General features: G+C 41.5%; 1 protein-coding gene across 1 annotated transcript in view; it reads left to right on the forward strand.

Annotated features, from left to right (window-relative positions):
* The first annotated feature begins 1,042 nt into the window (after positions 1 to 1,042).
* HOPX (HOP homeobox) overlaps positions 1,043 to 14,004 on the forward strand; it is a 37,444-nt gene continuing 24,482 nt past the window's right edge. The window contains exon 1 of the mRNA XM_036764169.1: positions 1,043 to 1,158. The gene's annotated coding sequence lies outside the window, so the exon portion shown is untranslated. The remainder of the gene's footprint in view (positions 1,159 to 14,004) is intronic.

Here is a 14,004-nt window from a genome sequence, read left to right on the forward strand (position 1 = left end):
CTTGGGCGACACATCAAGTCCTGCACCCTTCTTTTCTTCAACTAAGAACTCCTTTAACTGAAAATGTTTTCGCCCTGTGTTTCATTCTCTTAAAAACTTACCAGATGACTCTTTGAAAAAAATCTAATAAATGAATTAAAGCCTGGAGTATTAATACCTAAAATAGCTTAATGTGTTGTCTCTACCAGGATAGTCACATCTTAAAAGCTGAGAAAAAGGAAAGCTGGAAGACTAAATTTTATATCCAAAAATATTGATTTCTAAGAATGGGGATTTCAAGCCCCAAATGGCAAATTAGAGAAATAGACAGATTTTTGTGGCAATTTCAGTATCATCCTAGACCAGACAACCAGCTCCCCTCTTCCTGGTTATGGTTGTTCTTGGGGTAGGCTATTGTTCCTTAGAGGTGGCTGCCTCTCTGCGGCAGGGGGAGGTCCACTACTTGAACTGGAAATTGTTTTGAGAGCGACCATACAAAGTCAGATTTAAGTTACAGACTCTATCTGTAATACTGCCAAGAGCAAGAGAGCTTTGTAAGATAAGGCATATGTAGTTGGTTTCTTCCCTGGACATGGGAAGAAGCTGGTGTAATTCTCGTTTTTTTAGCGGCGGCAATGGAGACACAAAAAGACAAAGTGGTTTATGCCAGTGTTGAGACCACACCAGAAATCCTTGGACTTTTCGCTATACTTTCGTCATTCCCGAAGTATATTCTTAAATCATGGAAGGCAAGATTTAAAAGGGAAGGGCTCACTCCCAAGAATGCTGCACGTGGAGCAAAACCCAGATTTTTAAGTTCCTTTTCCCCTTTTGAAAAATCTAGAACGCTCTGGTTTCGAGCCCAGCAAGCGCCAACAACGGCAGCTGCATCTGGTGCTTTCCACCCCTGAAAAGGGGCACCTCGTCAGGGTATGTTTAATTAAGCTCTCCAGCCGGAAAGCAGAGTCATGCGGCGGCACTCCGCTCCTATCAGCCACAGGGCTGAGTCAAAGCCCCTGTCAGAGAGTCAGGGGCACCCCAGGCGGCGCAGTGAGCCCTGAGCAGAGAGCGCGGGCACCGGGGCTGGGCACACAGTGCAGGGGCTGGACTAGCTGGTGCACTTCTCGCCGTCCTTCCTCAGCGCCGCAGCCAAAGCAAGCGGAGTCCTTCTGGGGCAAGGTGAGTCACTGTGCTAGAGGCTCCTTGGGAGCCTGGCGAATTTCAGCACTCGGTAGTGATGCACCCTTAGCTTTCTGGTAGATCCTAGTAACTTTAATCCTGCCAGGCACTAAAATTGTTCTGTTCTGTTCTGGACAGAGCTGGTACCTGAAGGGTTTGTCAAAGGGGTGTCACGTTGGTGAGAAAATGCGGTTATGAAAAAACTTACTGGATTTCTTCCTTGCCTTCTTAAAATGCTTTCCTTGAAAAAGGTTACCTTCATGATGCTCACTTCAGATCCTGCTGGAGGGATGGTCTCGCCAAAGGGATCACTAGATTCTCTATCTCTTTCTCTGTCTCTGTCTCTATCTCTCTCTGTCTCTCCCAAGTTGATTCTGTTTGTCTCTGTGTCTGTTTCCTTCTCTCTCTGTTTCTCTCCGTTTCTGTCTCTCCTCTCTCTGTCTCTCTGTCTCTGTCTCTCAAGTTGATTGTATCTGTCTGTTTCTGTGTCTTCTGTCTGTTTCCTTCTCTCTGTTTCTTTCTCTATCTCTCTGTGTCTCTCTGTTTCTCTCTCTCTCCTCCTCTTCTTCTGTAGTGATTGGAAGGGGTGAATTGTTCTTCCAAATGAGACAATTCTTTTAAAAAGGACCTGAGCTTCACCCTTTAAAACAAAACATCTGCCCAGGACTTCATTTTCTGTCCTGCCTATGTCTCAGTTTCTTCAGATAAAAATGAGATGGTTCGACTGGATCACCTCTCAGGTGACAGTATCATAGGTCTAGAGCTAGAGACCTCAGAGACCATCTGGTCCAACATCTTAGCGATGAAGAAACCAAGATTTAGTGCCTTGCTCAGCTCACATATGGAAGAAACATCCACAGCAGAATTAGTACCCAAGGCCTCTAACTCCAGAGCCAATACTCTTTCAGGTGTGCCATGGCGCCTCCCCAACATCATTATGGCTTTGTAGATTCCTTGGAAAAGGCACAGTGTAAAAGATGAGGAACCAGGGACTGAGCATAGATCACACACCCAAGCTGCTTCAATTCCTGCTTCAGTTTCTCAGAATAGGATTTCTTTTTTTTAATTATTAATTAATTTTAGTTTTTAAATATTCACTTTCATAAGATTTTGAGCTCTAAATTTTCTTCCCCTCCCTCTTCTCTTCCCTCCCCAAGAGGGCATGCAATCTGATATAGGCTCTACAAATACGTTAGAACTTCTTTTCTTGCTAACAAATGGCCATGACAGGCAGAGATCTGGTTTCTTTTAGAATTAGAGATGAATCCCTGCCCACCCCCATCTAATTACTTGTAATTGGTTTCTGATAGTTTACAAAGAGTAGCTAATAAAATGGGAACTTCAAAGTCCCTTCAGATTGTATGTAACCAAGGTCAGCATTCATCTACCATGAATGGCCTACAAAGAAAGGATTTAGACTTGGTTCACACTGATAGTAGGGTGAAGGCTTGGAAGCAAGAAGTTTGAAGAAGCAAGGGGTCAGGTAGGGGTGCGTTTAGTTGTACTCTATGTGTATCCTAGTCCACTGAGCCAAAGGTTTCCTCTCAGGGTTTCATGAACACTCTGACTTGGGATTCCAGGGTTAAGGGGCACTTGGAGAAATAGTTTAGAGCAGTGAGAGATGGGAGTGGGTAGGGGCCTCATTTGAGTGTTTGAGCTGTGGTCTAGGATGAAGGTGTGACAAGGCAGACCCTTTCATGCTGCCATTTTCCTGGGGTATGACCAGATTCTGCTTTTTGCATCACAAAAACAATCTTCCCCAAAACTGCAAGATGTGCTTTCCGTACCACTCACCAGTAAGGCAATATAGTCTAGTAGACTGAGCCTTGTGCTGGTTGTCAAGTGAACCAGAACCTATTTTTAGCTGCACTTCAGATGAGCAAATTTTTTTTATCCAGATTTGTGATTTTATCTGTGGATTCTCGAATGTGGAAATTCTCTCCACTGAAGCAGTTCAACAACTGCTCTGTTAACTTGCAGAGTTGCCTCAGCCACTGGGAGGTTAAATGATTGGCTCATGGTCACACTGTTAGTTTGTTTCAGGGACAAGACTACCAAGAGACAAGACCCAAGTTAGAAAAACTGGAGTCCAAATCCAACCTCAGATAGCTATATATCTGTATAACTCTCAGCAAGTCACTTAACCTCTGCATGCCTCAGTTTCCTCAACTGTAAATGGAGATCATAACAACACCCAAGTTGAAGGGCTGTTGTAAGGAACAAATGAGATAATATTTGTAACCAACGAAGTGCATAACAATGTCTGGCACGTTTTTGTTATTCATTGGTTTCAGCCGTGTCTGACTCTTTATCACCCCATTTGTTTTTTCTCTGCCAAGATAGTGGAGTGGTTTGCTATTTTCTTCTCCAGCTCATTTTACAGATGAGGAAACTGGGGCAAACAGGGTGAAGTGACTCACCCGGGGTCAAACAGCTAGTAAGCATCTAAGGCCAGATTTGAACTCAGGTCTTCCTGACTCCAGGCCCAGTGCCCTATTCATTATGCCACCCAGCTGCCTGGTACATGGTAGATGCTTAATAAATGCTTATTTCCTGGTCCACTCTCCACTATAACACTGTCTCTATTGTCATAGGATTGTAGAATTATACAGCTGATCCAACTTCCTCATCAGATAATTGTGGAAACTGAGGCAAGTTTAATGATTTGCTTTAACACATATATAAATGGTGGCTGAGCTGGAATCAGTCCCTAAGCCTTAATCTGAAATTCTAATGTGTTTTTCTACTACGTTACACTTTCTCAAATCACTCTTCATGTCCATATCTTACCACCAGTTATCTAGATATTGTTATAACTGTGTTGTCCAGAGAACTGCTTTGGTAATCACAGGATTATAAAGAGCCAAATGGTTCAGTGGGAAGGGTCACTTGCCCTGGAGTCTGAGGACTTAGATTCAAATCTTGCCTCTGACAAGGGCTACCTGTGCGGTCTTGGGCAAATCACTAAACCTTTCTTTGTCTCACTTTCTTCAGGTATAAAATGAGAAGGTTGGTCATAGGATCGCGTAGGTCCAGAGCTAGACACCTCAGAGGCCATCTGGTCCAGGAGTGGGGAACCTGAGACCTAGAGGCCACATGTGGCCCTCTAGGTCCTCAAGTGCAGCCCTTTGACTGAACCCAAACTTCACAGAAGGGGCACGCTTGAGGACCTAAAGGGCCACCCGTGGTCTCCAGGAGGTTGATTCCCCACTCCTTCTAGTCCAACACTTTAGAGATGAAGAAACAGATTTAGTGACTTAACCAGCTCACATATGGAGAAAACACCCAAGGCAGAATTAGGACCTCTAACTTCAAAGCCTTTCCACTGTGCCATGTTGCCCCACCCCCAACATTATTATGGCTTTATAGATTCCTGGGAAAAAGGCACAGTGTAAGAGATAAAGAACCAGGACAAGGGTTGAGCATAGATCTCACACCCAAGCTGCTCCAATTCCTGCTTCAGTTTCTCAGAATAGGATTTCTTTTCTTTCTAACAAATGGCCATGGCAGGCAGAGATCTGGTTTCTTTTAGAATTAGAGATGAATCCCTGCCCACCCCCATCTAATTATGTGTAATTGGTTTCTGATAGTTTAGAAAGAGTAGCTAATAAAATGGAAACTCCAAAGTCCCTCCAGATCTCAAGTAACCAAGGTCTGCACTTATCTACAATGAATGGCCTCCAAATGAATTTAACAGTTTTTAGCTTTCTGATTGACATTCAATAAAAGTATAATGAACGTTGTACTAGTTCCCGTTGCAAAACTAAAGCTTGTGGAGCTTTGAACACTATTTCAGTGAGATTAGTTTAGCTAATCTACTTTATTGATGTCTTTTCATTTCCTTCTTGCACTGTTTAATCACTCAGTTTACCAGTATCTTTTTTTAAATACAAAACCATGCTTCTCTATTACATGCAACTTATCTTTATAAAAAGGCAGCTAGGTGGTGCAGTAGACAGAGTGCTAGGTCTGGAGTCAGAAAGACTTGAGTTCAAACCCGATTACAGATACTTATTAGCTGTTTGACCCTAGGTGAGTCACTTAACCCTGTTTGCCTCAGTTTCCTCATTTGTAAAATGAGCTGGAGAAGGAAATGGCAAACCATTCTAGTATCTTTGCCAAGAAAACTCCAAAGGGGGTCACAAAGAATCAGATATGACTAAACAACAATAATTTTTATATAATCTATATTAAATTTAGCTCAACAGACAGGCAGAGTTATATGATTAATATGAATACTGTGTTCCCTTCTCAAATGAGATAACATTTATGAAGTGCTTAGCACAGGGCCGAGCTCAATACTTAATAAAATGAGTGTTCCCTTTCTGCCTTTGCTTCTGCTCTCTTCTCTGTATTAGCTCCTTTAGCTACTATGAGAACTATATATAATTAATTTATTATGCATAATATATTCCATATGCATATAAAATATAATAAGGTATATACCACCGCTACTACCATCCAGCTTTTTCCAGGCTTCTTTTCTATTGGATGCTTATACGATGCCCAGCAATACGATATCTCCACTCTCTTACATTTATAATTCAGTAACTTAAGGTTGGAACATGCCCATCATTTTATTATTTATTTATTATTCACAATTTCCATATAATGTAGGGTAGCATTATGGGTAAATGATGGGATTCGTAAAGCAAGAATCTAATAGACAGGAACCACAAGGTAATCCTTTCATTATACACAACACTGGTCAAGTCCTTATTGGGGTGTTCTGCCTGGTCCTTGGCCCCACAACTTAAAAGGAGGACTTGGAGAGGATTCAGAGGAGAACCCCCAAGATGCTTAAGGAGGTATAAAGTAAGATCTATGAGGAAAGGCCAAAGGAACTGAGATTGTTTAGCTTGGAAAGGAAAAGGCTGAAAGTAGACAGTGAAAGGGCTTCCAATGTATAAAGGATAATTCATGTGATCAGCTGTCAGCTGTTTTCCATTTCTTTTGGAGACAAAACAGGATGAAAAATGGGCCTAAAGTGTAGTATTTGGTATTTTGGCTTTTTATGAAGAATCTCCTCATAGTGTGAAAGATTGGAATGAGTGAATGAGTTGAGTCAAGTTCACTACTGTTTATTAAGTGCTTATTATGTGTCTGGCACTGTACTAATTAAGCCCTGGTGAGGAATGGAGCTTTTTCTGATGAGTTTAAGAAATAGGGTAGCCCATATTTTAAATGTGAAGAAGCTGAGATCAGATGATTTCCTGAGATCCCTTCCCAAGACTAGTATATTTCATGAGAAAGGGAGGTGTGTATGAAATTCTTGATCTCCAGCTGGTATTCTAGCCATAGAAACCCTATAATATGATATGACAACTCCCTCTGTCAGCTCACATCTCCAAATTGCATTAGTAAACCACCACATCACTGCTTCTAGGTGCCATTTTCTTAAAACTCAAGTTACAGAGTGCTAGCCTCGTCTACACCTGAGACACCAATTCTTCAGGAAAACTGAATGGCATCCTCCCAAATAACATGTTCCAAGAAACCTGGAATGGTAGATGTATGTATTGATTACTAGACAGAATAACAAATTAATTAAAAAGCATCTATTAAGTGCTTGGTATAGGACAGGTAGTGGGCTAAAGGATGGGAATCCAAATCCAAGCAAGCAAGCAAGTCCTTGCCCTAAAGGAGCTTCCATTCTAATAGAAGAAGACAACATGTAACTAGTGTCAGAATGAAAGGAAGAGGAAATAAAGAGAGGAAGAAAAAGAGAAAGCAGAAGGGGAACCACCTTGCATTTTAAAGCAGCTCTGTATGCCTTCTTGTTTGCATAAATTTCAAAATACTTAAACACTAAGAAGTGACAACAAAATAGGGTCAGTTATATAAGGTTATTTTCTGGTGGCAGTTCACATCTACCCATTCATCTACATGTCACTTAAATAGAATGGCCCCCAATCAGTGGCCTCCAATGTAGTGAACCTGGAGTTAGGAAGTTCAAATCCACTTACCCACTGCCTCGGAAAATGGGGATACTAGTAGTGCCTGCCTCCTCAGATTGTTGATCCAGTGAGATAATATTTGTGAAGCACTTTGCAAACCCTAAAGTGACATAAATGCTGATTATTGTTAGTCCCAAGAGAAGTAAATAGTTGCTATAGGGAGTCTGAAATCATTGGAAAGAGAGAAACTTCCCTATAATTTCTTTTTTATTCTTATTAAGCATTTCATTAGAAATGTCACATCGAACCTCAGTAGGAACAACTAAACTTGCTTAGCAACCATTGACTTTGGAACCTAATTAACTTGAATGCTCTACTGCATTTTCTGTGGCTAACTTCCTTTTGAGACTTGAGAGACGGAGATCTCTTGTTCAGTGAGCATGAAGCAGACTGCCTGACATCATGGGCTGTCAGTGGAAGAGCCGGCATTGGAACTCTGATTTACAGCTGCCAGTTTAGTGCCTGTTCACAAGGTCACAGCCTGACCGTGAATTTGATTTTCTTCTTAACCCTGAAGGTTTCCTCAAGCGCTAGCTTCATGACGATGACAGATGATCCAGTGACATCTGCTTAGGCTTTAGCCCCCAGGCTCAGGACATTTTCCCAGTGTTCTGAGACAGGAGGCAGTGAGTATTCTGCCCTGATTTAGCCCTTGAGCTAAACCAAGACGGGAGATGAATACACACTCATCTCACCCTGGGTAAAAAACAAGCATGGCAGCAACAAAGCCAAAGGGTGACAAGGAGACAAGCAGCACCACGTGGTACTGGACTTTCAACAGCAGGCATACAGCAGCCAGTGCTGAAGCACTCCATTGGCCCAGAGTTAGAAACTAGTTATCACCACTGGACATTTTACATTCTGAAGATTGTTTATTGCACAAAAGGCACATGGTGAGTTCAGTAGGCTGCAATATATTACAGATAAAGAGTTGTACAGAAAAGTGGTGAATCAAAGAGATGTATGACTGAGGGGGAAAATGGAAACTATCATCTATGGGTGGTTCACATGTTCCATTGGGCATGCTGTGAAGGCCAAGAGGTCTAGAGCAGGGGACTTTTAACCCAGGGTCTTTGAATTTGGTATATATGCATACATATAGACATATATATACATATATATGTATATATATGTCTGTATGTATGTATATACACACATACATACACACATGCACATATACATATATGTATGTGTGTGTATATACATGCATATATATGTGTATGCATACACATATGTCTTACTCAGGGTCATACAATTAGCAAGTGTCTGAAGTCAGATTTGAACTTAGATCCTCCTGACTCCAAGGCCAATGCTCTATCCACTGTGCCACTTAGATGCTCCCAAAAAATATTTTTTGATAATTATATTTCAATACAATTGGTTTCCTTTATTATCCTGTGGATTTTATTTTATGCATTTAAAAACATCATTCTGAGAAAGGGCCTATAGGTTTCATCAGATTGCTAAAGAGGTCTACAACACAGAAAAGGTTAAGAATTTCTGATCTAGAGAAAGCCCCAAGTACGTTGGGTAGGCTCCCTTGTGGAGAATTTACATGAAGACATAGATAGGAGTTGAACCTCATGAGAAGGTTTGAATGTGTGGCAATCTTCTTCACTGGAGAAAATACTTATATCAATGGGGTCACAGATCCTTAATGGACCTTAATGTTCATGGTCTACTATTGTCCCTTGCAAAAGTGTCTTCCTAGCAATGCAAAAATTCTTTTCTGAATTTTCCAATGGGCAAGCACAGCCTGAAAAGGTTATGCCTGTTTGTTTTATGCAAGGTCAAAAAGAAAATTCATAAGGATGACAGAGATGTTTAACTAAATTTGCTAGTGCAGGAAAAAAATGGGTCTGTGACTACCTTGTTTTTACCTATTTAATGATCATATCATTTCTGTGCATTTAAATATCCTGGAGAAATACATACATAATTAAAAAAAATAAAACTTAATCATGCAAATTTCCTAGACGTAGAGATGAATGGGTCTTCCATAGAGTCATGTGCAGGAAGGATTTCAAGAAGAAATTTTCATCTGAATAGACACACACACACACACACACACACACAACAATAGGATGACAGTATTTTACAGCCAGCTTTCAATTATGTATGTGTGGATTAGCCAAATCAGATTTAAAATACTAGACTGATTTCCGTTGCTGGCAAGCATGCCTTTGGGCCACCTCTTCTGCTGTCAATTCATGTGTATTCAGAGGAGAATAGAAAGCAAGTAATATTGGCCTCAGTAAAACAGAATGAGGAAGATAATTGGGCAACCCCAAAATCATATGATGTATTCCCAAGCTCAACAAAAATTAGAGCAGATTTGCTAATGAGCCCTGCTGTTTTGAATTACTCATATCATTGCCCCTCCACACAAGCAAGATAGAAAGCTGATTTTACAAGCTTAATATTTGCCTGTGTGATCCAAATTTCTCATTCAGCTGAACAGTTCTCATTAGGAAAGTATAGAGATTTTCCCACAGTGGAAATCTTTTTTCTAATCCTTTGGCACATTTGGGCATCAGAGATTTTTTTTTGAGAAGGCTTGGGTTGCCTTTGCTTCATTAGCTTAGCCCCACCCAGGTTACCTGTTTTAAAAAGCCCTAAGCACATCGCACTGCATTATAGTAATCATTATTACATCCCTGTTGTTGTCATAACAGTTTGAGTTGTCTGGGGAATTCACTTCCCAGTGGATGTAATGTGAATGCTTAGCGAACAACACAGCAATCATGAGAACAGTACTTGGAGCAGGCAGGCACTCAAATGCTGTTCCTTCTGGAAGACAGGTTGTATCCCACTGGTACAACGTAGGCTTCTTGAGGGCGGAGACTCTCTTTTCATTTTGTCTTTGCACATCTGCCACCTAGATTTTACGTAGTAGAAATTTAGAGACTTCTTCACTCCAAATGTTCACATGGGCCATTTATGCTCAACCTATGGTAGAACCTTCCTAGCTCTCGTGGGTCTGATCATCCACAGTCAGACACATTGTACTTTAACCCTGACACAGTAGTATTGTTTTGGTCCCCTTCGAGAACAAAGGACAATAACCAACCAGTAGGTTCTTTAAAAGTACTTGTCGGATTGATGGAGAAGGGAAGATCCCACAGGGCAAATTTCCATCATTTCTATTCAAGCTGCCATAAAAACCATGTCTCCTCCCACCTATCCACTCTCCAAATAAAAATCATTTGAAGTTGTGTCTTCCAACACTTAACTATGAGGGAATACCACCTCTTCAAGAAGCAAAAATAGCCTCCTGCTATCTCTGCAGACTGCAGCCTTGTCTGTCCTTCTGCAGACTTCCTATTGAGATAACACACAAATTCACTTGTTTGCTGACTGTGAAGGTTCACTGAGCATGGCAGGGAACACCTTGGCTTTATAGCCCACAATTGACAAACCTCTTCTTTCACACCTAATCATGGGTTGCAGCACCCAGGCTCAGAATATTTCCCCAGCATTGTCACTGTCTCGCCGTGCTCTGAGACAGGTTACAGGGAGTAAAAATCCTGCCCTGCTCTGCAGATAGAAAATCTGAGCTAAGCCAATCATTCCAGGTGAAGGGATTTGCCCATGAGCTCTGCTCAGCAAGCCCAAGACAGTGCAAGGAACATTCCTTAAGTCTCTGAGTGATTTTAATACATGTTTCTTGATTACTGGGATGATTTAAACCAAGGTCACTTCAGACATTAATGGAAAAATAGAATTTTAGAGCCAAAAGTCACCTAGTTGAATCCCATCATTTTTCTGGCCCAAGTCTTGGTGCTTTTTTTCCTTCCAGCTATTATTATAGTTTATAATGGTTCCGTTATTCCTGACTTCATAGTTCAGAGTGTGATAGTATTACATTATTACTACACAGGCATTTGGGGTGTATGAGGTGTTCAGGAAGGACTAGCACCTCTGGTGTAAGCATTTGCCAAGCCCTTTTCACTGCAGCTCATCTACCTTTGGCATCCACCTGTCACCCAACTCTCAGCTGTGGCTCAAAGAAGCTCTAGCATGCACACTGGCCATCAGGTAAAATGGTCCCAGCCGACAGGTTAAACCAGGTAGAGAGTAGGCGACAGGCCTCATGAGTTAGGGGATGTCTACCCCAAACATGTGAAAACTTCCCCTGGAGGAATGGGAGATGAGAACACTTTGTTCCAACTGGCCATGGAGCCATCAAGGTGATAGAAGCAGATGCATAGCTTGGTCAGATACCAAGGCGCCAAGATGATCCACTGCATCCCCAGCCATCGCCAGTTGTCTTGACTTTTGTTTTGCCACTGGACTTCAGACACTCTGGAAGGGAGAGTGAGGCTAACTATGTGCAAGTCGAGACATCATCCTGTGACATTATTGGTCCTTTTCAAAAACAAATGACAAACAACACAGGCATTGCCACAGTTGTAGATGCCTTATTTACAAATGCCCCTTACAAATGTCACACACACACACACACACACACACACACACACACACCCTCCCTCCCTCACACCAACCCCCATACCTCTACCTAAACTGCTCTGGCCACACACACACACACTCTCCCTCACTCACATCAGCCCCCATACCTGTACCTAAACTGCTTTGGCCACAGTCCATTCATAAGTTTGGAATTTTCTGAAAGGAGCTGATGGAAATGGTTTTTTCAGCCAAGAGTTAACCATTCATCCTTTAATCCACCCATGTTTCCTAACAAGCCAACTGCAGTATCATCACTTAATGTATACCATACACCAGCAAAGAAACACAAAGTTAGTTACTGTCTTTGAGATTTACACAGGTTTCCACATGTAAAACTCTGGACTAGCACAAAAGTCGAACTGTCCATGAAAAGGGATCTGCTTGTATACAAAGCATTTTATACCCTAGGTTCAATGAATGAGTAATTCATTGCTGGCATTTATGTAAAGCTCTATTTATAACAGCTTTCCAGAGTGTCTTATTATTGTCTCTAAGTGACTGTAAATGGTCTGGCCCTGCTGGGGCAGGGCTGGGGGGGGTGGGGTGGAGAAAAGACTCTTCTAACAGCTGTTTCTGTGAAGAGGGAATGGGAGTAGTGGAAAGGTTACTGGACTTGGGGTCAGGAAGACATAGCTTCAAAACCCCTCTTTAGATGCTTTTTCACTGTGTGATCCTGGGCAAGTCACTTAATCTCTCTGCCTTGGTTCTCTTATCTGTAAAATGAGGGGGCTGGACTCCGTGGCTACTAAAGTCCCTTCCAGCTGTAAATCTATGATCCTATAAGTAATCTACAAAGATAAACTGAATCAATAAACCAGCCACTTAGGTCAGCTACATAAATCCGACAGCTGGAGCACTGAACTGAGAGTCAGGTATTATTCAACCTTTTCCGTTTTTGTAGAACAGTTTCACTTTGACAGTGTCATTATGAAGCAGTCGTCAACCAACTAAAAAAGAGCACGAGGCAAGAGATGAGTGGCCTGGCCTGATTGGTATTAATTGAAACAATTGGTTAGTCCTTCCAGCTGGGCCAGGAACAGGGGTAAAACCTACCACAGGCCCCAGACTCAGGCACATCAGTATTCTACGTCCCTGGCCCTTCGCCAAGATATCTCCACCCTTCTCTGCCTTCTTTGTTCCATCTGTGCCTTCTTTCTCCACTCTTAAGTACGGGGATGAGATTTACTGTATTCGATTCAGCTGTATACTGAATGGCGTCTCTGTTGTTCCTACTTACAAGGGATGTGCTTTGGCAGGATAATTCATGGGTTAAAACAACAAAGGCAAACCCCAACACTCCAGGAGGCATGGGAGGGACCTAAGTTATTTCTCCAGATTTCACTTTTTTGGTTTGAACATGCCCAACCCTGGCTGTGATGAGGAACAAAAGCGAGGCCCTTTTCTAAACCAGCTCATGACGACCACCATCATTGCCACCCCTCACACACACAGAATGAGTTGACAACTGTGGTATTGCTTCTCTTCTTTCTCTGTCCATTAACAAGTGAGAAATGGGAGAAATTGGGGAATGGAGAAAGAAAGAGGAGTTATCAGTAGCACTGACACTCGCCTTCAAAAATCTTCTTTTTCTGACCACTGTGCATTATATATGAATTCCTAAGCCTGACAGGAAATCTTGCTTAAAATATGACCCTCCCACACTCCCAACTCACCATTTATGGAAGTGAGAGGTCCACAGGGGCTGCACATTATATATATATTTTTAGACTTTTTCAATGTATTGATTAATTGTGCTGACTTTTTCCTCTTCTTTTGTCTTAAAAAAAATATTATTTGTTACTTAGGATGGCTTTCTGGGAAGGAGAGGAGGAAGGATCCTGGAGGAAATGAGGTTGAAAACAAAGATATAAAAAACAAAGATAGCAAAAAAAAAAAACCTTATTTTTTTAAATAATAAAAAAATTTTAAAATAAATTATAAAAAATACTCTCCCATTAAGATCTGGAAGATATGCTAATGAAAGCTGCTTATGTACTAGACAAATATATATGCGATATATATATATATATACACATACATACATACATATGTATAGGAAAATATGTATACCTGTATACCTATATGACCTTGAGTAAATCAGTTCAAGTCTCTGAGACTCAGTTCCCTTAACTGTAAAACAAAGGGAAATTGGACTCAATGACTTCTAAAGATTCTTCTGGTTCTAACTCCTATGATCCCTTTTGTCTCCAAGTCTGTGATCCCGTGATCAAATTTACTACTGATTCAAACCAAGGCATTGGATCCCTCCACTCAAATGCCAAAGAGCAACAAATAGAGTCAGTACTGCCTTTGGTTGAGCTGAATAGTAAATACTTGAGTTGACAGAGTAACTTAGTAGATGGTGCTAGCCTGGATGTTAAGATGACCCAGGCTCATAATCCTTGGAACCTCTAACGGG

This window comes from Trichosurus vulpecula, chromosome 6, assembly GCF_011100635.1.
Source record: "Trichosurus vulpecula isolate mTriVul1 chromosome 6, mTriVul1.pri, whole genome shotgun sequence".
Classification (NCBI taxonomy): domain Eukaryota; kingdom Metazoa; phylum Chordata; class Mammalia; order Diprotodontia; family Phalangeridae; genus Trichosurus; species Trichosurus vulpecula.